Source organism: Macrotis lagotis, chromosome X (assembly GCF_037893015.1).
Source record: "Macrotis lagotis isolate mMagLag1 chromosome X, bilby.v1.9.chrom.fasta, whole genome shotgun sequence".
NCBI lineage: Eukaryota > Metazoa > Chordata > Mammalia > Peramelemorphia > Peramelidae > Macrotis > Macrotis lagotis.
The window spans coordinates 53,578,374-53,600,264 of NC_133666.1; positions in this window are offsets into that span (position 1 = coordinate 53,578,374).

Below are 21,891 nucleotides of genomic sequence, written 5' to 3' on the forward strand. Positions count from 1 at the left end.
GGTTACTGAATTATTGTGTCATAAGTAAAAATAGAATAAATAAATAAAATCAAACAAATAAAATAAGACAGAGACATTTACCAGAGATTTTATTGAACTAGCATTATTTGTGCTCTCTATACAAAATTTGGTATTAATCACAACTTTATATTTTTATTCAAACTATCATGATATATATATATATATATATCAGTATTTCCATCAACCTTGAACTATTAAAGAAATAAGAATTATCAGCTAAATAGTTTTAAGTTGATTTTTAATCAAAAAATGTTATTGTGAATATTCTAACATAATTTTTGAAGAATGAGAATGTAAGCCAGGCCTCAGAAAAGTAGTAGCAATTTGAGTTTTCTCTCTTTCAGAGCTCTAGTGTCTAAGATCAGAAGTTTCACAATATAACCAAATTATCGGGCATAATGTCAAGATACCCCCCCCGCCATTTCTTCTTAATGAAAGACTTTGGAAGGTGTGTGTATAAATCCAGTATAGCCAATAATAGCTATAAATAATGAAATATGTTTTAAAGGTGCCCTTAGAAACCCCTTCACCATCTGTAGTTGGTCCATAATTAGAAGAATTTCATAATCTTATCTCTTGGATCTGGTTTGAATTTCTTATGGTTCTTTATTTCCTCTTGTAGAGCTCCTGAATAACCATGGGAAAAGGATGTAGATTTTTTAGCCTTTAAAGTACGTCCCTCCTGGAGAATTGATCTTAGTGTTTTAGCTCAGTGTCTTTCTAGGTTTTAAACACCTTGTGAACAATCTAATGAGCTACTTACATACTGATTTCCTACTAAAATGAAGAGGATCTCTTCCATTAGGGTAATTAGTGATGAAGCTTTTCAGGTGATTTATCACTGGAGGGAAAGGTGAGAAGAAAAAGTAGCGAAAGGGAAGGAAGAGAAAATAAAGACAGTGGGCCAAGGAATGCTGAGTCTATCAGAGATCTCCAAATAGCTTTCCTTCTTCTTTCCTTCATTTCATTCATTTGTGTGCATTGTAGGATGTGTCCCCAGTGAAATCTCAGCCTCAGAAGTGAATTTTCTTATTCTCCGTCTTTTTCTTTTCTCTTAGAGAGAAGTCTATGAGTCAGACATCTACTCTTAGCATTCATTTAGCAGTTGAAGCCTGCCAGACATTACCATAGCTTCCATAACAGAAAGGAAATAGGCAGACACCACTTACTCCAGTCCAACTCAGACTCTCTCCCAGAGAGCTTCCTTGAAGACTCACTAACATTACTGTGGGAGCCAAGTTCCTACTTCAGGCCAGGCTGGGAGTTGCTAGGGTAAACAACTCTGTTTTTATTTGCTCTCTCTAGGGAGGCAAGACTCTCCCAGTCAAACCTGGTGTGAACAAAACACACCTTCAGTACAAAACGGCTTCAAAAGAGACCTCAGTGTTGGCAAGCTGCTTGAGCCTCCTGAAAGAAAAGTATAACCCAAACACCATTTTGTTTTCTCAAGGGAGTATTGATTTTACTTAAGGTTCTTCTTTATGCACACCTTCAAGGATGTCGTGTCATTTGAAAAAATGTCAGTTTCATAATAATTTAATGAGAAATCAATTTGGAAAATATTCTGATTTCCCTTTGGCCCATTGTCGGCATCTGAGTGCACATTGCCCTAGTCAGTTCATAAATTACAGAGGTAACAAATGCAAATATCTAATTAGAGTTTTTAACCAAAGAAATGAATAATTTACTTGGAACTTATAAAGAGAGAACTTTCTTTTCTTTGTCAAGATGCAGAAATCAACTGGTTTGATGTCTTTAACACTCTAAGATGAATATCTTTACTTTATTTGTGAAGTCCATTGGAATATGTTACATGTCAACGAATCTATGGTTTATACCAGTCATGCTGTTGGCTCCTTTTCTTACACTGGAACCAAACATTACTTTAATCATAAATCTTAAACAGTGACATGTGAACTTCATAAATACTTCCCATAAAACAGTGTCATTAATACAGCCTTCCCAAAGCCCTAAAACATTACCTGTGGCTAGCACATATTAAAGGCTGTCTGTTTGGTGCATAATTACTTCAGTGCGGCTTTTGGAGCAAAGTATTTGTGGAGCTTTAGTTAGGATCAGATTTTGGGGAAGCATTTCATGCACATTCTCACAATCTAAGTATTAGGGGAAGGGTTTAATGCTTTTCTCTTGCAGATCATGGAATGAGATACAAAAGGTTTGGAGGGTAATATTATTCCATACCATTCCATGATTTTAATAGGCAAAAGTCAATTTAGTTTCCAGTGCAATTTGCAAAGTGTAATAAAACTAACAAGGCTGGAGAAGTTTCTTTGATTCGAGATCTGATGGGATTTTGGGAAAATAGAATTGGCCAAAATTGAGAATAGTACACAATTCTACTTTCTTTTCAATGAACAATCAGGCAGATAGCTATTGAGTGCTTGGTAGATAACTAGTATTGGCAGATATAATCCATGCCTTCTGGTTTCAAATCTACTTGGAAATACAGAACACCCATACATGAAATAATGAGGAAACAAATGGGTTATTGACTATAAGTAAAAGAGAAAGGCAAAGAGTTTAGAGCTGAAATCATAAGAGAAGGCTTCTTGGAGAAGGTCATATTTGAGTTGAATCCCAAAGGATAGGTCGTATTTAATGCAGTGGAGAGGAGAAAGGAAGCACTGAGAGGAGAGAATTAGGGGGCAGCAACATCAGCAAAAGTCTAGAGGTAGAAATGAGCATAATTAATGCAAGGGACAGTAAGGAGAACAGCCTGGCTAGAGTGGAGGAATATTTGTGGTAGGAAACTATGTTTGGAGAAGAAGTGAGAAATTAGCTTGCCTAACATCTTTCTCCCTCTTTTTTACACACACACACACACACACACACACACACACACACACAAAATCCTCAGATAATCTAGAAATAAATCTTTTACCTTTGAATTAGAATGAAACTAAAAAGGAATAGGCAGGTGCTGTTGGATGGGATAACTTAGCAAGTAAGTAAGTAAGGAGATGATTTAGTAAAGTCCTGGACCTATTTTAGAGAAAGAAGTTCACTTTCCCAATCAGGTCAATAATGCTTCTTCTGTCTGAACAAAAAAGTATCTTGCTTCTATGGGAAGTAGTTGTATTCTGTTAGTATTAGTACATTGAGAGGTGTACTTTGTAGAAGTTTAATTTCTTTCAAAATGTCACTATTTTCTTTTTCAACTCCCAACTATGATTGTAATGACAGACTCTTCTTGTGCCCAAGAAACTTTTCCTTTTGTGAACTGATTACTGTCCCTTCCTAACTATCCTGAATGAGTCCTTATGGTCTGTGACAAAAATGAACAATCTCTGACCCTGAGATCCTTAACTAATCTACAGTTAGCCTTTTTTGTCTTCTTTATAGCATTGGTTCAGCTGCTGGTAGAAGGCTTCAGTATATACATACATATATATATATATATATATGTATATGTATATATATATATATATATATATATATATATATATATATATATATATATATATATCTAAGTACTGTTTTAACACTATGAAAATTCCAAAGTATAGAACCCTGACATCTGCAAAAGCTGTGACTCAGTTCCACTTTCCTGCCATCCTCAACCTTTACCATGATCACCATTTCTTTTCTCTCCTTCCAAATCCTCCTCATCTTAAGGTTTCATACCAGGTGCATGTTCTCCAAAAAACTTTCTCACTCTAGTCCATAGTCATTCAGCATTTATTACATGCCCCCTCTTTGCAATGGACAAGCATATCTTCTTCCATTGAATTTGCAGTTCTCTTCCCCCCCAATTCTTTTTATTATTTCTCACTCTTCTATGATTTTGGCAAATATTTATGAAGCATATACTGGTTGCAAAGGGCATTGATGGCTTTGTGACTTCCTCAGTGTGGGGGGACAAATGGCAATCTGTCCAAATCTTGTTGCAGCTCTTGTCCATGTCCTACAAATCCTTGACAAGGTATTTCCCAGTGTTCTGGTACCTTCCTTACAATCTCTTGATATTGTGTGGCTATCACTTGAGCAGCTGGGCTCACTATTGGTTATCCTTCAGTCTTGGCATATGACCAGCCCATATACTTTTCTTCCTTTCTACAGCATCAGTTGCCTATTGGTAGAGATGCACTGGAGCTAGTACATTTTGATTTGAGAGAAGTGATCATTAAATTTTCAGTGAGAGTATTAACACTTCAGAAATCAGCAAATGTTGCAAGTCAGAGATTGATTTATTGCTTTATGGATTGTCTAGACCAGGGCTGTCCAAAATGCAGCTGCTGTGGCATGTGGCCTGGAGGGCCATTTTATGCAGTCCCCTCTGGGTTCACTAAATGTTTGAGTAAATGAAGCAGAGCTACTGCAGAGCTCTCATTAAAATGGCAACTCAAAATCTATGTCTATTGTTTCAATAAAAACTTTTAGAAGTGAAGTTGGACAGCCCTGTTCTAAACTTAAGAAAGTGATAGAGAAAATATAAATAATACAAATTGAATTTAAAGTATGTCATGCAGACTTCACATATATAATTGATATCAAATTGTTTGGTTTCTCAAATGGGGGGGAGGTGGAAGGGAAGGAGTTAATATGAAATTCAAAATCTGTTAAAACTTTTTCATATTATTGGGAAACATTTATCAAAATAAATAAAAGTAATTTTTAAAAAGTGTATCAGGCATACAACCCTTCTCCCTCTAGATACCAATTTTTAAACATTTGCCAGCATGCCCTTATCTATTGTCCATTTGGATCTAGATGCCCTACAGACATCTTCAATCACCTTGTCTTAACTTTTCCTTTATCTTCCCTCTTCCAAACCTCCCTATTTCCATCCTTCTAGTTTCCTTGGTGTTTTGCTCAACTACTCTTCCTCACCCTTCATATCTAATCAGTTACCAAATCTTCCTATTTCTACTTCCACAACATTACTTTCTCTCCATGCACACAAGCTACCATTTTAGTTCAGGCCTTCATAAACTCTCTTCTGGATTTCTGAACAGCTTCTTCATTGGTTTCCCTGTCTCAAATCCATCCTACACATTACAACCCCAGTAATTTTTCTTTAGCATAAAACTGACTACATGACTTTACTACTTAGTCACCTCTATTTGCTTCCTGTGGCCTCGGGGATAAAGTACAAAAACTATTGTTTAGCTTTTGACAACCTGACCAGGACCTGTATTTTCAGCCTCCCTTGACATCTGTGATTCAGTCAGACTGACCTCTCTGCTCGGCTCCTTTATAGGACTTTCCCATATATTTGGAATGCATACACTCCCTCTACCACCACTTCATAAAATACCCTCTATAATCTCTATCTTCAGTGTCACCTTCTCCATGAAGCCTTTTGTGATCTTCCCAGTTGTGTATCCTCTTTCCCAAACTGCCTGACATTTAACTCCCTTGTATTTATTTATATTTACTCTCTTTATACTCATTCTGGATATGTTGATTTCTGCGATTTCTTTTCCCAATTAGAATGTAATTTACTTGAGGGGAAGGTGTCTTTCTTTCTTTGCACTTGTATCTCTAGCACCAGCACAATACCTGGTACATTGTAGACACTTAATAAATTTTTTTGATTGATTGGTTGGCAGGCAATCCATCTCATTCCTATTGGTCACACTACTTTGGAAATTTGAGACTTGGTTATAAGGCTTAGGAGTGTGAAAATTGGACTTCTGTGGTCTCATAAGCAGTAACTTATTTATTTGAAATGTATTTGAGAGGGAATTAGGGAAGGTCATGAAGAAGTATGGGGAATGAGCATTAGCAGAACTGCAAAGCCTTGAGTTTGGAGGAGCAAACTGCCTGTCATCCATTTGGGTGGGGAGAATAAAACCTATAAATGGGAATGGCTCATATTGAATTCAGGAACAGTATATTGGAAATTAATGGCTAATAGAAGATTTGTAGAGAATGTGGCATTTACTGGAAAAGAAATTATTAGATAGATAGTAGAGAAATCTTTGGGGGCTTAAGGGTCAGTGACTTCAGTAATGGTCCAGGAAGCTCCTTGAAGGCAGAGACTATGTCTTATACATCTTTGTATCCTTTACAGCAACTAGCACTCTCCTGGGCTGGCTGGAGGCATTCATATGGGCTAATGCATGAAAGAATAGGTGAATATACCTTTTCCAAGATTTGGGGGACTTTTCCTAGGGAAGAAAACCCTCTCAGTAAAATGGAATTAGGTTCACGGGTGCTGGAAGGTCTCTGTGTAGTAAAGAGGCTTTGACCAGATGTACTTTATGGTTCCTGCTAATTCTGATCTTTGATATTCTGTAAAGTCAAAGGTATGACAGAATTTAACTAATGTTTGGATAGTACTTTAAGAACACAAACACGTTATTTACTTAGTTTGACAAATTGATATTTTTTAATATCATACTGGTAAATTACCAGGGAATTAGGTTTAAAATTTTCTGACAATCTGGGTTGGTGAGTGGTGGTATTGAATTTAATTTTACAACTCTGGTGGTTAGAAAGATAAGATGATAGATAATTTGGGCAATGAGCCTATTCAGGTGGGGAAAAAAAGATCAGGACATTTTTTGCAATCTTAGAATCTTCTGGGCTTATTCATTATTGAGTTGCTTTAAAAATGGAGAATCTAAGCAGAGAGTTGTTTACTTTTGACCAAAATATATCCCCATAAATCAGTTTGAGTGAGGGTACATTCTTTCATTATTAGATGGCTTGATTTGTAGATAATGTTTTCCACACAAGCAGAATTGTTATTGCCTATAGCCTCTACATAGAAGCTAGCCATGGGACCCAATGATATGCTAATAGTCCCTGTCTACACTGTACTCACAGATGGAAAATGGATTGATAGACATCTTGTTTTGTATAACTTTGATTTTTGTATTTACAATATAAAATTGATACTTTGCTATCCTAAAATTAATTTCAAATCAAAATAATGAAGTCAATCTGAAACCTTAACTCCAGAATAGATGGAGACATGTCCCCATCCCAGCACTTTGTTATGTGTAGATGACTGTCTTAGATGGAAATCAAATTGAAGTCAAGTTTTTCCCTTTTTTAAAACTTCCCTATAGGAGGGCAGGTGCCTAAGTGTCCAGGTGTCAAAGGATTACCCTTCACATTTTTTCCATGGTTAAAAAAGGTAGATATTGATAAAGTAGGTCAATAAATATAGTGTAAACTATCAATCAATCCGAAAACAACTTTCTACTCGGGTTACTTATGGACAACAGGGAGTAAAAACAATGGGGCAGACCTTAACTTGGAGTTAGAAAAACCTGGGTTCAAGTCTAGCCTTTTATAAATTCTAATTTTATATCCACGAACAAACCATTCCACCTTTCAGTGCCCCAAATACAACTACTATAAGTCATCTACAAAATGGTGGAGGAAGTTTCAACCCTGGGAGTTCTATATATATATACCAATAAAATAAGTCTCTATGATAAGAAGAATGAATGGACTCTATGAACTGAGAGGATGTCAGCAAGGAACATGTAGTGTCAAGGAAACCAAGGGATCCCTTTAAGATGATGACATCACCTCATAGATTAGAACTGGAAAGGTTCTAAGAGATCATCTAGCCCCTCATTTTATAGATCTGAAAACTGAGAACCAGAGAGTTTAAGGAATTTGCCTAAGGTCACAACTAGGAACTAAGCTAGGTTTCCAAGTCAGGCCTTCTGATAAGAATCTAGAACCTTTTCCAATGCTGAAACTTGGAGAAGAGGCTCCAGGAGAGGATATAACCCATCTCCAGCCCCTGGATTAAAAGAGTTTGAAGGTCAACAATTGATGGTAGAATTGTTTTAGGTACTGAAAGCTGTAAACAGTGGGAGGCACTTAAATTACAGGTTGAGAGTGGTTCTTGCATTTCATATAATAGTAGCTAAAATTTATAATGTGCTAATTATGTGCCGGGCAATGAACTAAGTATTTTGCAATTATTATCTCATTTGAAACTCATAACACCCCTGGGAAGTAGGTGCTATTATTATTCCAGTTTTACAGATGAAGAAATTGGGGCAAACAGAGATTAAATGACTTGCCCAGAGTCACTCAACCACTAAGTGTCTGAGACTAGTTTTGAACTCAGACTTTCCTGACTCCAGGCCAGGTTGCTACCCACTATACCACCTATCTCCCCTGTTTAAAACTGAATTTAAAATTTAAATATAGAAAGCTGATATGTAAAACTGAATGCAGAAATTTGAATGATGAAATGACTAACTCCAACGTTTACCTGGGGGTGAAATCCAACTCCTACATCTGATGCAGTAACAAAAGAAGATGTGGTGACTAAAGTTTATTTATACAGATACGAATAGAAAGAATTTTCTTACAAAGATTGCACCAACTCTTATAGCATGGAGTGAAGGAGCCAGATCATTCATTGACTGCTACATAATGCAGATGGCATCAGCTAACATACACACAAGTAACTTTTTTTTGCAAAGGAAGTCAAAATTCCTGGTGGATCCATGGGGGGTAAAAATTACAGCTAGCAAAAGCAGAGTAATCTTATTTGTAAAGTTTATGATGTGTTTGTTGAGTTCTGACAGCACACAGGTAGTATTTGTGTGTTGTATGTGCTGGTTATGATTTGAGTAGGTTATATATCACTTTCTTTTTTTGCCTTTCCTAAGTCATAATTTTATTATTTGCATAAAAGGGCAGCACTGACATTAATAACCCCAAAATAATTTTTGATCTTGGAATGCATTGTGTATGTGACTTATTTTTGCCACCTAATTTGTCTTATCTGATGCTTAGAGTTAGCACAAGATAAATCAGCCTTCTCTGGTAGAGTGGTAATGTAGACACAATTTAGTAAGAAGGGGAAGCCAACTTGGACTTTAAACTTTGCTGTAGATAATTTGCATGGAGATAATTGGCCATTGATTATACTTTTTTCTCTTTTCCCTCTCCTTCTACCCAGTGATGGGAAAAGTACTATATTTTACATTAATACATTACTTTTCTTAATTTCCTAAAATATTTCAGAAGAGTATAATACTATCTTTTGTTTAGACGTTGGCATATCTGCTCTCCCTTTAGAGTGGTAGCTGTACACTAGGCTGAATATTATGTTAAAGAATTGCCATTTTGAAGAGAAAGAATTACTGGACAATTCAAGAATAATAACTAAGTAATACCCTTTTAATTCTCATAGAAAGCACAGGTCCTATCCTGACAACAGGATGACAGGATTAGACTAGTATTTCTGGAAAGGCTCATCACCATTTGGCCATTTGACCAGATTAATTAATTGGTCATAGAAAGACATAAAGCAAAGAAAGTTACAAAATGAGTCCCTGTCCTGCCCCAGGCTTCTCTTTCTACAGTGAAAAAATGATAGAATAGAGAACAAGGGGACAGAAGAACCAGTTTTTATTCATTTATAAACTTGAAGATGGCTGATGGTACTTTGTGTTAACCTTGTCCATTGACCAGTGAGTGGATGTGGAATATGAATCATATTAATCTTCAAATTATTATTATTATGAATGGAACCAGAAGAAGGTGCAATTTACAGGAAGAATAACACAGTTTTGATGTGATGAGGCAAATCAAGGAGTTTGCAGAATTAGTTTTACCCTATGCCCAAAGACACTAGGAAATATCATTTCATGAGCTATTTGGTCACCCTGTGAACATCACAGTCCTCATAAGTATGTGCAAAAAGATCTCCTTGCAAATAATTTCAGTTCATGCACTAATATCTATTGCAGAGGACGAAGGAGCAGGCATCTGAGGTAGGAAGGAAGGAGCGAAGAACAAGAATCTTGGAAACAGGAATGTCAGACTTTACAGTTTTGTTTTGAAGCTAGCAGCTATTGTAGTTGTGTAGGAAACAGTCTTGTGGAGGAATGTTTGGAAAAAGATTCTAAAATCCATGATGCCAATTTGGGGCAAAATCTTTAGTTATCACTGAAACAAATTCAACATGAGTACTAAGCCAGGTATAGAAAATAAAGGCATGAGAGAAATGGCAACTAATATTAAGGAGAGAAAAAAAAAACTCTTAAAAATCTTGACTTGAAAAGTTTAGTTGTCATTCCCTTAGAATGAAAAATAGAAAAATGACAGGTTTAATGTCTAGGGCCTACGTGATAGAAGCCAGTATTATCTAAGTACCCATTAGTGGAACCCAAAGTGACAGTAATACTTGAATCATCCCTACATAAGGATATGTCCTTTTTGTAAGAATGTCATTTTTATACTGTTAATCAAACTTTTAATGCTGGCAGAATTTATGGTCAGGGATTGGCAGGCAAGAAAGAGAAAGATAAACTCACTAAACATATATGTCTGTGTGTGTGTATGTATGCACATATATATTAATTTGCTTCTGAAAGAGATCCAGGGGTAGGGATAAGGGGATGTGGGGTTTGGGGGGGGAGAAGTTCTCAGGTAAGGCCCACAATCAAGAAATTAGATACCATTTAATCATTTAGTTTGAAAACATTTAAATGTCACATTTTTTAGAGTTGAATGGGACCTTAGTAATCATCTAGCCTGAGGAAATTAAGACCCAGAGTGAAACAACTTGTCTAATTAGAACAGCAGAACAGTCACCTGATTCCTAGTCCAGTGTGCTCTGTATCCCATAATTCTGTTTCTTAACACATAATCTATTTCAGGGATGTTATCTAAATTGAGAATTTAAACTCTCGCAACTGAACATTTTATAAGTGGAAGATAAAATTATATGGTAAAGTTAGGTGAATTGTTACAATTGTAAAACTAGAATTCTCCTAGAAGAGTCCTTACTCTGAAGGCTAGAAAATATTCACCTCAAAGGAGAAGGGTGTTTTTGGTGGACCCTAAAAAGTCCTATTCTACCGTAGTGATATTTAATGACATAACTCCAGAAAATTGCCCAAGTAGGTCAGGGAATGCAAAAATATAAAATAGCATGTGGAAAATCCATGGGTGGTAGAAGAAGGGAGGTCATGTTTGAGGTGGAATGTGTTGAATCAGTTTCATTTTCCTTTTGTTCTTTCTATCTGTCTGGCATTCTGTGAATCCCGGCAGGGCTGGACACAAACTAGGTTCTAAATTAAAAATATGACTCATTTCAAAATGAATCAGCTCCATTAGAAAGGTCTATCCTGTTGGTAAACAAAGGGTATTTAGGTAGAAATTCTACAAAAGTAAACACACATGCACACACACATATATGTATCTATATATATATAATATATTTCTGTAAGGACACATTATGGGATGTAAGCTCAATTTCCATATCTTTCTATATCTCACAAAAGGTTACAATTGCAAGGGAAAACAAAATTCTCCTTTTTCACAAGAATTTGTTTCCTGGTTGAATAGAATGCTATATTTTCAGCCAGGTTAATGAAATATAAAGAGAATTACATTATTCATTTGTCCTTGTATCCCATGCAAGATTCATTGCCTTTGTTTTGGTCTGACTTTTCTTTTTCTTTTCATAACAGCTCTTTCTATTTGTCAGTTCCCTGAACTGATTGGGTCTTCTTTCCCCTTTCACATTCCCACTCGTGTTTCTGATTTCTCTACAGATCTGGCTTTGACAACTTGCCAGGTTAGTCAAGCAAGGATGAGAATTCAGAAATATTCCATCTGGTTGTTTACATGGAGAAAGGTTTAGATTTGAATTCAATAGGGTAGCCTTGCTTGTTTTGTGAACTCTGGGAAAAAGCTCCATTTTCAACTTGAAATCCTGCTTCTCTTTATTGAATGGAAGAAAGTATTCAAGATCTATAAGCATGATATAGAGAGATAGCTGTATGAGAGTATATGTGTATATATATATATATGTATAAATGTATAATATATATACATATATACATATATATATATACACACATATCCTTTCATTCTAACTTTGATGTGGCTGTAAATAGGATACTGGGTTACAGTGCTCCTCACAGAGATGGTGATTTTTATTACTGGCATTATGATTAACTCATGCAAGTTAATAAAAAAATGGAGAAAGACAACTTGTCTTCCATTACAGCTGCTAAATAAAATAATCTAATTTCATAAGGATTACATTTTTAAGTGACAAAAAAATCAGTTATCTAGTGTTGGGTGGTCTTTTTAAAATAAATTTTTATTTAAATCTTCTATTTTTTAATATTACTATAATTTTCTCTAGTATTCCTCCCCCTTCCAAAGAGCTATTTCATATAACAAATAATATTTTTAAAGGCAAAGAAAAAGATCAGCATATTTGGTCAATACATTGAAAAAGTCTAAAAATATGTCCAATATACAACATTGGCAGACCTTCTGGTAGACTCAACTGGAATAGGGGTGACTTCTCATATCTCTTCCTTTATGTCATTGTTTATAATTTTTTGATATTCATTTTTTATTTTTTATAGTTCTTTTATTTTCATTTTTGTAATTATTGTATATATTGTGCTTTTGGGGGCTCTTTTCTGCATTATTTAACTCTGCATTAGTTCATATGGATCTTTTCATGTTTCTCTTTATTTAAATATTCACTATTTCTTAGAGAACAGTTATATTCCATTGTATTCATACACCACAATTTATTTAGACATTCCCCAATCAATGAACATCTATCTTGTTTCATGTTTTTTCTTATTACAAAGAGTGCTGTAAAAATATTTGGGTGTATATTAGGGATGATCTTCCTATCAGTGGTCTCCTTTTGAAATAAGCCCAATAATGGAATCTTTGGATCAAAGAGTATGGACATTTTAGTTATTTTATTTGGAAAATTGCAATTGTTTTCCAAAATGATTCTCTTGACTCACAACTCCACCAGTAATTCATTAATGTTCCTATCTTCTTCCCACAATCCTTCCAACATTGACTTTCACTAACTTTTGTTATCTTTTCCACTTTACAAGGTAGCAAATAAAGCTGCAGATATTTTTATTTGTATTTCTCTTATTAGTAGTGATTTTGAACATCATTTCACATGGTTGTTGATAATTTACAGTTCTTTTGAGAACTCTGTTAATGTCCTTTCACCAATTACCTACTGAAGAAGGGCTTTTTGGTTTTATTTCTATAAATACTTACATATGCATATATGTATCTATACATGCACACATAGAGGTGTATATACAGGTATGTCTAATACCTATACACATACACACACACACACACACACAAACATGCCTATTAATTGTTTCTATGTCTTGGATATCAAATCCCTATCAGAAAAATTTGATAATAAAGGATTTTTTCCCATTCAGCTAAAGTCTGACACTTACTAGCTGTGACATCTTGGTAAATATCTTAACCTCTGTTTGTCTCAGTTTTCTCAACTGTAAAATGGAAATATTAAGAAATATAGCCCCTCCCTCCCAGGGTTGTTGTGAGGATTAATGGAGATAATATTTGTTAAGTGCTTTGTACAGAGGCTGGCACATAAGAGGTACTTAATAAACACTCGTTTCTTTCCTTTTTTCAAACAAGGGTCCATTGAAACTAGCAAGTTCTCCTGGGTTTTCCAGTTCAGATTGCTTTCTTAAGGTCCAGGACTTATACCCAGATCACTGTGGCTCTCCTAGATTTATCAACAAGAAGTCCCAGCCTCAGTCTCACTTGGTTACTGTTTGGGGCCCCATTGGCTTAGAGAGTGTGTAACTAGCCAGTGTTTCTCTTTTGGCAAGAAACCCTATGGGACTTCCCTCCCAGGTTGATTTTTTTTTGAATAGGTAAAAGAGGGCAGTCTTTGGGGTTTCATTTATTTTTTTCTAATTTCATGCAAAGATAGCTTTAACATTCATCCTTTAGCAACCTTTTGAGTTCCACATTTTTCTACCATCTTCCCATCTCTTCCCCTGCTTCCCATGACAGTGAGTAATCATGTTTAACATATTTCTATATTAGCCATGTTGTAAAAGAACCAGAACTAAAAGGGGAAAAGATGAGAAGGAAAGAAAAAAAAATAAAGGAAGTTTAAAAAAAGTGAAACTAGTCTGCTTTGGCCTGCATTCAGACTCCATAGGTTTTCCTTCAGAAGTGAATGACATTTTTCCATCACAAATCTTTTAGAATTGTCCTTGTTCACTGAACCTGCTCAGAGAGCTAAGTCTATTGGAATTGCTAATTTAATAATGTTGTTGTCAATGTGTATGATGTTCTGGTTCTGCTCACTTCTCTCAGCATCAGTTCAGACAAGTCTTTCCATGCTTCTCCAAAGTCCTGCCATTTATGATTTCTTACAGAACAATAGTGTTTCATCACATTCATATACTATAGCTTGTTCAGCCATTCCCCAATCAGGGTATCCCCTCAACTTCCAATTTTTTGACACTACCAAAAGAGCTGCTATAAATATTTTTGTACTTGTGGGTCTTTCCTCCTTTTTTGTGATTCCTTTGAGATCACAAACCTAGTAGTAGTATTACTGAATCAAAGGGTATGCACAATTTTATTACCCTTTAGGCATGGTTCCAAATTGCTTTCCAGAAAGGTTGAATCTGTTCACAATTCCACAAACAATGCATTAGCGTCCCAGTTTTCCCACAGGCCCTCCAACATTGATCATTATCTTTTTAGTCATATTGACCATTCAGATAGATGTGATTAGAGTTGTTTGCTGCATTTTTCTAATCAATAATGATTTAGAGAATTTTTCCATATGACTAAAGATAACTTTAATTTCTTCATTTGAAAACTGTCCATTCATATCCTCTGACCATTTATCAATTGGAGAATGACTGGTATTCCTATAAATTTGACTCATTAGAAATGAGTTCTTTATCAGAAACACTGTGATAACTGTTTCCCCAGTTTTGCGAATTCATTCTAATTTTGGTTCCATTGCTTCTACTTGTGCAAAACCTTTTTAATTTAATGTAATCAAAATTATCCATTTTTCAATTTATAATTTTCTCTATTCTCTCTCCATAGATCTGACAGCTAAACTATTCTTTGTTCTCACTTTATGTTTAAATCCTGTACCCATTTTGCCATCATTGTGATAGTGTGTGAGATGTTGATCTATGCCTAGTTTTGGCCATACTATTTTCCAATTTTCTCAACAGTTTTTTTTTGTCAAATAGTGAGTTCTTATCCCAGAAGCTAGAGTCTTTGGGTTTATCAAACAATAGATTACTATAATCATTTACTACTGGCTTTTTGATATATAAACTATTCTACTAATACACTTCTCTATTTCTTAGCCAGTACCAGACAATTTTGATGACTGCTGTTTTATAATATGGTTTGAAATACAGTACAACTACTTTACTTCATTTCTTACCCAGCCTTAATCACTGAATGAGTATTGTCTCAGATAAACTGAGACCTGGGAAATACTTTAACTTAAAAAAGACCAAGGTCTCCCATTGCATCAGGGGTCATATCCACTTGTCCTGATCTATATCTGACCACTGAAACCAGAGGACTCTGGAGGAGAAAGTGGTGACTTTGCCTAGCCCTCCCTCACTCAAATCCTGTTCATCACTTACCTGATGTCATGGTTCCTCAAGAGCTAAAGACAAACAATAAATGAGTACTCCTCATTCAATATATGAGAAAATGATTCAGAGCTGGGAAATTGAGTGTCCATTAGGCAAGGTAAAGTAGAGAGATGAGGGGAACATCACTCATAGGGAAGGTTGGAGGATAGTATTCAGGCCTAAAAAAGTCGTGGTCAACTGTTGACACCATAGGATGAGAACTAGGGGAAAAGCAGAAAAGAAGGTAGAATATGAACACCCAATTCTATCTGAATTGGTCCAGGCTTCCAAATTGACTAGGGAATTTTTCAAGTAGCTTCTAATTTTACTGTTTGATAGCCTGGTAATATTTACACTTTGTTGAACATGGCTATGTCCTAATGTGCTATACAATGAATTTGCTGAGTTTTTTTAGGCCCTAGTTATTAATGGAATAAGGTGGTTGAATAAACTGATTATTAGTGTGATATGCCTCCAACATGCATTAAAGTGTTTAGAAAATTGATGTCCTCTGCTATATTATGAACACCCCTGAGAGTTAGTGGGTTCCTTATAAGAGAGCTAAGGAAAGATAGTAAAGCTCAGGGGATGGAAATCAGTCATAACCATATCTAAAATCCCAGAAATAGCTCTCTTTACACAAAAGTAAGATTTAATCAACATTGAAAATTATTCTAAAAGACAAACCCTTAATAGCTAAAATGTGAAGCATGAAGATGCAGTAAATAGCAATTTAAGAGTCATCAGTCAAAGAAAATTCAGTATCTATGGCATCTAAAAACAAAGAAATCAATAATGATGGAAAATACTTTGAAATCCTTTGTCAGATTTTGAATAGTGTAAATATTCTCTAAGTGAGGGAGAGTACTAAAACATATATTCAACTGCACTAGTCCAAAAGCATTAAATATTGAAACCTATAAAAAAAAAGTCTGATGGCATTGGAGCTATTCCACAGTATCTAAGTGCTTCTGGTCATCTTGCCACGTATGCTAGGACTGCCAGGGAAATTGTCCTTTTTGAGAATCTAAAGCTTTCAACTTGTTTTCCAGTGTTGAGAGGAGTGAATTAATTTGTGGATAGAAGTCTTCTGCCTCAAGAACTTTCACTTAAGGAATTCTTTGGAAAGTACCAGTACTATGATCAGGATAAAATTTCGTTACATTTTACTCTGGTCATTTCTTGCCAACGGGGGTTTGATGTAATTTTTGAAGAGTCCAGTTGAAAGGCAATTCTAAAGTTAGATGTCCAGCAAAGGCAAGTTAACTAAGGAAATTACTCTTCTATATGTTGATGAGTCCTGTAACCTTCCTCCCATAGTTACATGCCGTTCATTCCTTCAACTTTGTGCCTATCAAGACCAGATGTGACCTCTGACTTCTGTAGTCACAGGAAAAAAAATCCATTTTGTTCTAACAGCTCTTTATTAGAGGAATGAATAATTGGAATGTCTGAGGTATATTTAAAGTGAAATTTGAAAAAAAAAGACACTTCAATTAGCATGGACAATGAACAGTCAAACTAATCATTTGTCACACACATTGCTGAACTATGAAAAGCACATTTTGACCTATCTACTATATCTTTAGTCAGTTCTGTTATAATGCGACATGTGTCTTCCTCAAAATCACCCAGTTGTACAACATTGTTCAATAAAAACTATGGGCTTATAGGAAATGGGCGTTAAGAACTCAAAACTCAAAAACTTCATCAGTGATACATTAAAAAAATTAAGAGCATTACAAAAATAATCACAGAGTTCTATATATGTTAAATGGTTCAGAAATGCATAAATACTATAATAAATAATTACAATGTCTTTAGTCTCGGGCCACTGCTCAACCTGTGGGAATAAGTGAAATGGCAGCCTCTTCAGAGGCTGCAACTCCCATACATGGAGGAGAAAGCCATGACAGAAACTTGAGGAATAGGGTGTGCCTGGGTATGGATCAATGCTCATCTGCTCACAGCAACTATTGTAACCAAAAGATCTACGACGAATATGACATCTTACTTTGAAAAGAGCTGAAATTTTTTGTGAAAGTGGGTGTCAGAAGGGTTGCAGTTTATGATTTATTGGTAAGTGAAGATGAGTAGCAGAAACATGGATTTGCTCACCAAATTTCAAGATGTGTAAAAATATGAGCCACAGAGGCCCAGGCTACAGAAATGCTTAAAATGATAATGATAATAATGATAATGATAATAAATTTTTTGTAGCACTTTAAGGTTTGCAAAGTGTTTTACAACTATTATATTAGTTATCCTCATCAAAACCCTGGGAGGTCAGTGCTAATATTATCTCCATTTTAAGGATGAGGAAACTGAGGCAGATAGTGGTTAAGTGATTCCCCCATGGTCACACAACTAATAAGGTTGGATTTAAACTGAGACTTTCCTGACTCCAGGTCCAGCTCTCTATCCACTGTAACACTACTTGCTCCAGACAAATGAATGAATATTCATTTTTTTAAAAAGTGGTTGTCAGCTTTGTATATGAAATTGATACTTCTTCAGTGGTCATTCAGTTGTTCTGATGTCCTCAGGAAGAAGGTCCATATTAGGTTTTAAAAACCTCTTTAACACTTTATCCACCTTTGCAATCTCCTTAAATCCCATGACCTTTATTCACCTCAGCTACTCACAGGGGTAGTCATACACTGAATCTCACCATCATCTACAAATGTTCCACTTTCCTTAATTAGAAACTCTGTCATTCTTCAATTTGATCAAACCTATCTAAACATATCCTTCCATTTGTCTCTATTTCTCATTCTTCCTAAACCTGTTCTTGGCTTTCATTAAGACCTCCTGTCCCTCTCCCTCCTTGGTATTTTTTCCAGACCATTAACTCTAATCTGACTTCATTTTCCTCCCTTTCTATTTCATTGTCCTCATTTCCTGAATCCTTTTCCCATTGTCCTAACCCTAGATTTCTTCCAACCAATTGCCTCCTTTCTTCCCATCCACAGGTTATTGAATGGAGCTGGAGGAAGTCTCATACTCATGTTGACTTGCTACATTATAAATTCCTGCTACCCATCTTCAATTAAGCCCTCACTACTGAAAAATGCAATCTTTTTATTCCCAATGAATTGATGCCCTAGTTCACTTCTAATCTACTTCTAATCTTCTTTTCTCTCCTCAAATCTCTCATACCTTCTCTCTCCTCTTTCTTGGAACTTGCTGCTTACTGAGAAAATTGATGCCTTTTGACACGAATGAGTTCCCTGTTCCATTCTCTTCATTTCAAAGCCCTTTGATACCGCCTGCCATCTCTCCTGCTATCTCCTCCTTTCTTCCATTGCTGGACAATTAGATGACCCTTCTTCTTGCCAACGCCATTCCCTATACATGTGTGTTTGAGTCTGTCCTTTCTCCTATTTTTAAATCATATTTCTCAATCATATCCTCTCAATCAAATCTTCAACCTTTTCATATCTACTACTTTTTTCCTTACTGACTTCAAACATGTTTGTCTCCTCTATCCTTCACTAGATCCTACCATCCCCTCAAGCCATGACTACTTCCCTCTTCTATTTCTCAGCCAAACTCCTTGATTCCATCATGTTTCCCACTCACTCTTCAACTTTTTGTAATTTGTCTTATGACCTCATCACTCAACTGCAATTATTTTCCCCAACGTTACCGATAATTTCTTGGTTGCCAAATCTAATGATCTTTTTAGTCCTCCTCTTTTTTGAGGAGGCAGCATGGCTTAATGGGTGAATAGTTGTCCTAGAAACCAAGAAGACTTGGGTTCAAGTTCTGCCTCTGTCATGAACTGGTTGTGTGACCCTGGGCAAATCATGTAACTTCTTGACGTTTTAGGGAATGCTCTAAGCCACTTAGTTTCAGAGAAAGGGCTGCCCTTCATTGGTGGAGGGAACTCCCTCACTGGGGTCTTCCCTTTATACAGTATCTCTGCCTGATGGAATCCTCATCCTTCCTTTGAGATACAACTCAAGCACTACACCTTATACGTGAAATCCTTCCTGATCCTCCCTCCCAAATGTTGGTGTTCTCCCTCTTGAACTATACTGTATTTAACTATTTTATATTTACTCTCTATATGCTTGTTTACGTGTTTGTTGTCTTGCCCATTAACTCCTTAAAAGTAGTCGTTGATGGATCCCTAGCATCTAGCACAATACCTGAATATGTGTTTGTTGAATAAATAATTGTTTGATTGATTGATGTCAAGTAGTTTCTCTCCTAAACCCAGGACATTTGTAGGTGACAACAGTGACAGGATTGTCAATGGTTATTGTCCCATATAGAGATGCTCTTGTTCTTATTTGGAGATGGATCTTTTGCTATAAAGAAGTATTGTGAACTATAGACCTATATTTTTTTTTTCCCAAAATAGGTACAGAGCACAGATGCTGAACAAGTAAACTACTTGTACTGACTCAACCTTGCCCTGCATGAATGTGAAAGGAGACCCAACTCCAGTTATTCTTATTTCGTGGAGTCTCTGCTAAACTTGGGAGACAACTAACATGGACTAGTGGTAGGTTGAAGATAGACTTTTCCCTAAACAGGGATGTGAGTTCTTTCCAGCCTCATGATTCTCTAATACGGGAAGAAATCTTCATACTTTCCATCTTCCATTTGTTCAATTCAATAAAAATTTAGTAAGCACCTGCTACTGCAAGAAATTGTTCTAGGTTCTGGGGAAAAAAGATAAAAGATCTGCCAATCCAGTTGGGTTGTGCTCAGACCTAGCTCTGTCAGTGATATTAATCATTTTCCTAGTCACTCCGACTTGTTTAGAATCATCTTTGGTTTTTTCTCTTCCTCCATTCCTACATCCATTTAGTCTCCAAGTAAATTCTTCCTTCAAAATGTCTGTTGCATTTCTCTTTTTCTCTTCATTCCCATTCCCATTACCCTAGGCCAGGCCTTTGGACCCATGTACTTGAGTTGTTATAGTAGCCTCCTGACTGGTCTTTCATTCTTTTCCTTACCACCCCCTCTCCCTCTGCATCTTCATTTACCTTTCATCCTAATTTTTTCTAAAACAATAGTCTTATCATGTCATTCCCCTGCTCAGGAGTCTCATCTCCTCAGTTTGGTATTTGAATTCCTTCACAAGCTGTTTCTAAATACCTTTCCAACCTTATCATCCACCATCACTAAACAGGACCCTTTGGTCCAGTCAACCCAGTATTCTTACTCTCCTTCATACCTGATTTCCAGCCTTTGCTGATGTTGTACCTCGTTCTTGAAATTTCCCTGTTACTTCTTTCTCCCTAACTCCTATACTTCCTACAAAGTCTAACTCAAGCCCCACTTCTTCCCAGAGGTCTTACATGATTGTTCTGTCCTCCACATCTGTTCTGATGCAACCTTCATTTGCTCATTTTAATTCTTGATCATAGCCTGCCATTTGCAATGAACTGATTGTTCAATATATGCATATCTTATCTTTGCAGCCAAACTGTAAACCTAGGAATTGTCTTAATCTCTACTGCCTAGTCCAGTATGGGTACAGAGTCAACCCTAAACTTAAATGAATATTTGTGAAATGAAGGGATGAATGAATAAAGTTAGCTTTGCTAACTTGCTTGCCAGATATATATTGGAAAGAAAAGGCACTCTTGCCTGGTGTGGGAACAGAATGACACAAGCAATTGTAAATTAAAAGAAGGAAGTTAAAAAAAGACAGGCCCAGAATTTGACTCAAATATTGGGGCATTTTTTTTCATTCTCACAGTCTGTTCTACTGACTTTTGTGACCCATATGTTACCTGTTGACATCAAACCCCGCAAAGTACCTTGCCAATTCCTTTAGCCCACTTTCTTTACTTATGAGCCATAAGACTTGACCTGCTCTCTCCTTGTACCCACTGACCCAAACTTCCTTTCATCTGAGTTCAACTATCTCACAAAAAGAAATGCATGTTCCCAGTTCTCTAATTCCCCTATTTTCATTTGAGCAAGTACCCAGTCTGTCTTTAGTTTAGTTTAAACAAAAAATATTATGCAGCCAGGAACTATAGGTAAATATCTTTTAAACAGTAAATAAAAAGAGTACTTTGAAAAATTACAGAAAAGTCTTAAAAGTCTAAGGCAGGTCCTTGATTTTAATTGAAATATACATGGACCTAGGTCTAATATTTCTTTGTTCTTTTCTTCTCCCAGTATAATAGTAGATAGAAAATGTGGGTTTCTGGGTCCCTAGGTAGGTAGCAGAGGAGGTAAATTAGTGAGGAATCATGGGGCTTCTGCTCCCTAGAGTATAAAGCATATGAAAAACAGGTTTCAATATTGGCTAAATGGTTGGGTTGTTGACCTCTAAAATTCTTTGATTCCTAGGATTCTATGATTTTATTCCTGCATTTTGAGCTCCTAATAGAAGTGCAAAGCTTCTACCTAAATCATTTTTGGAGCAATTCTGCAGGATTCTTAAGATTATGAATGGCCACTGACTTTAATGTCACAAATTGTTAAAGAGAAAAGATTG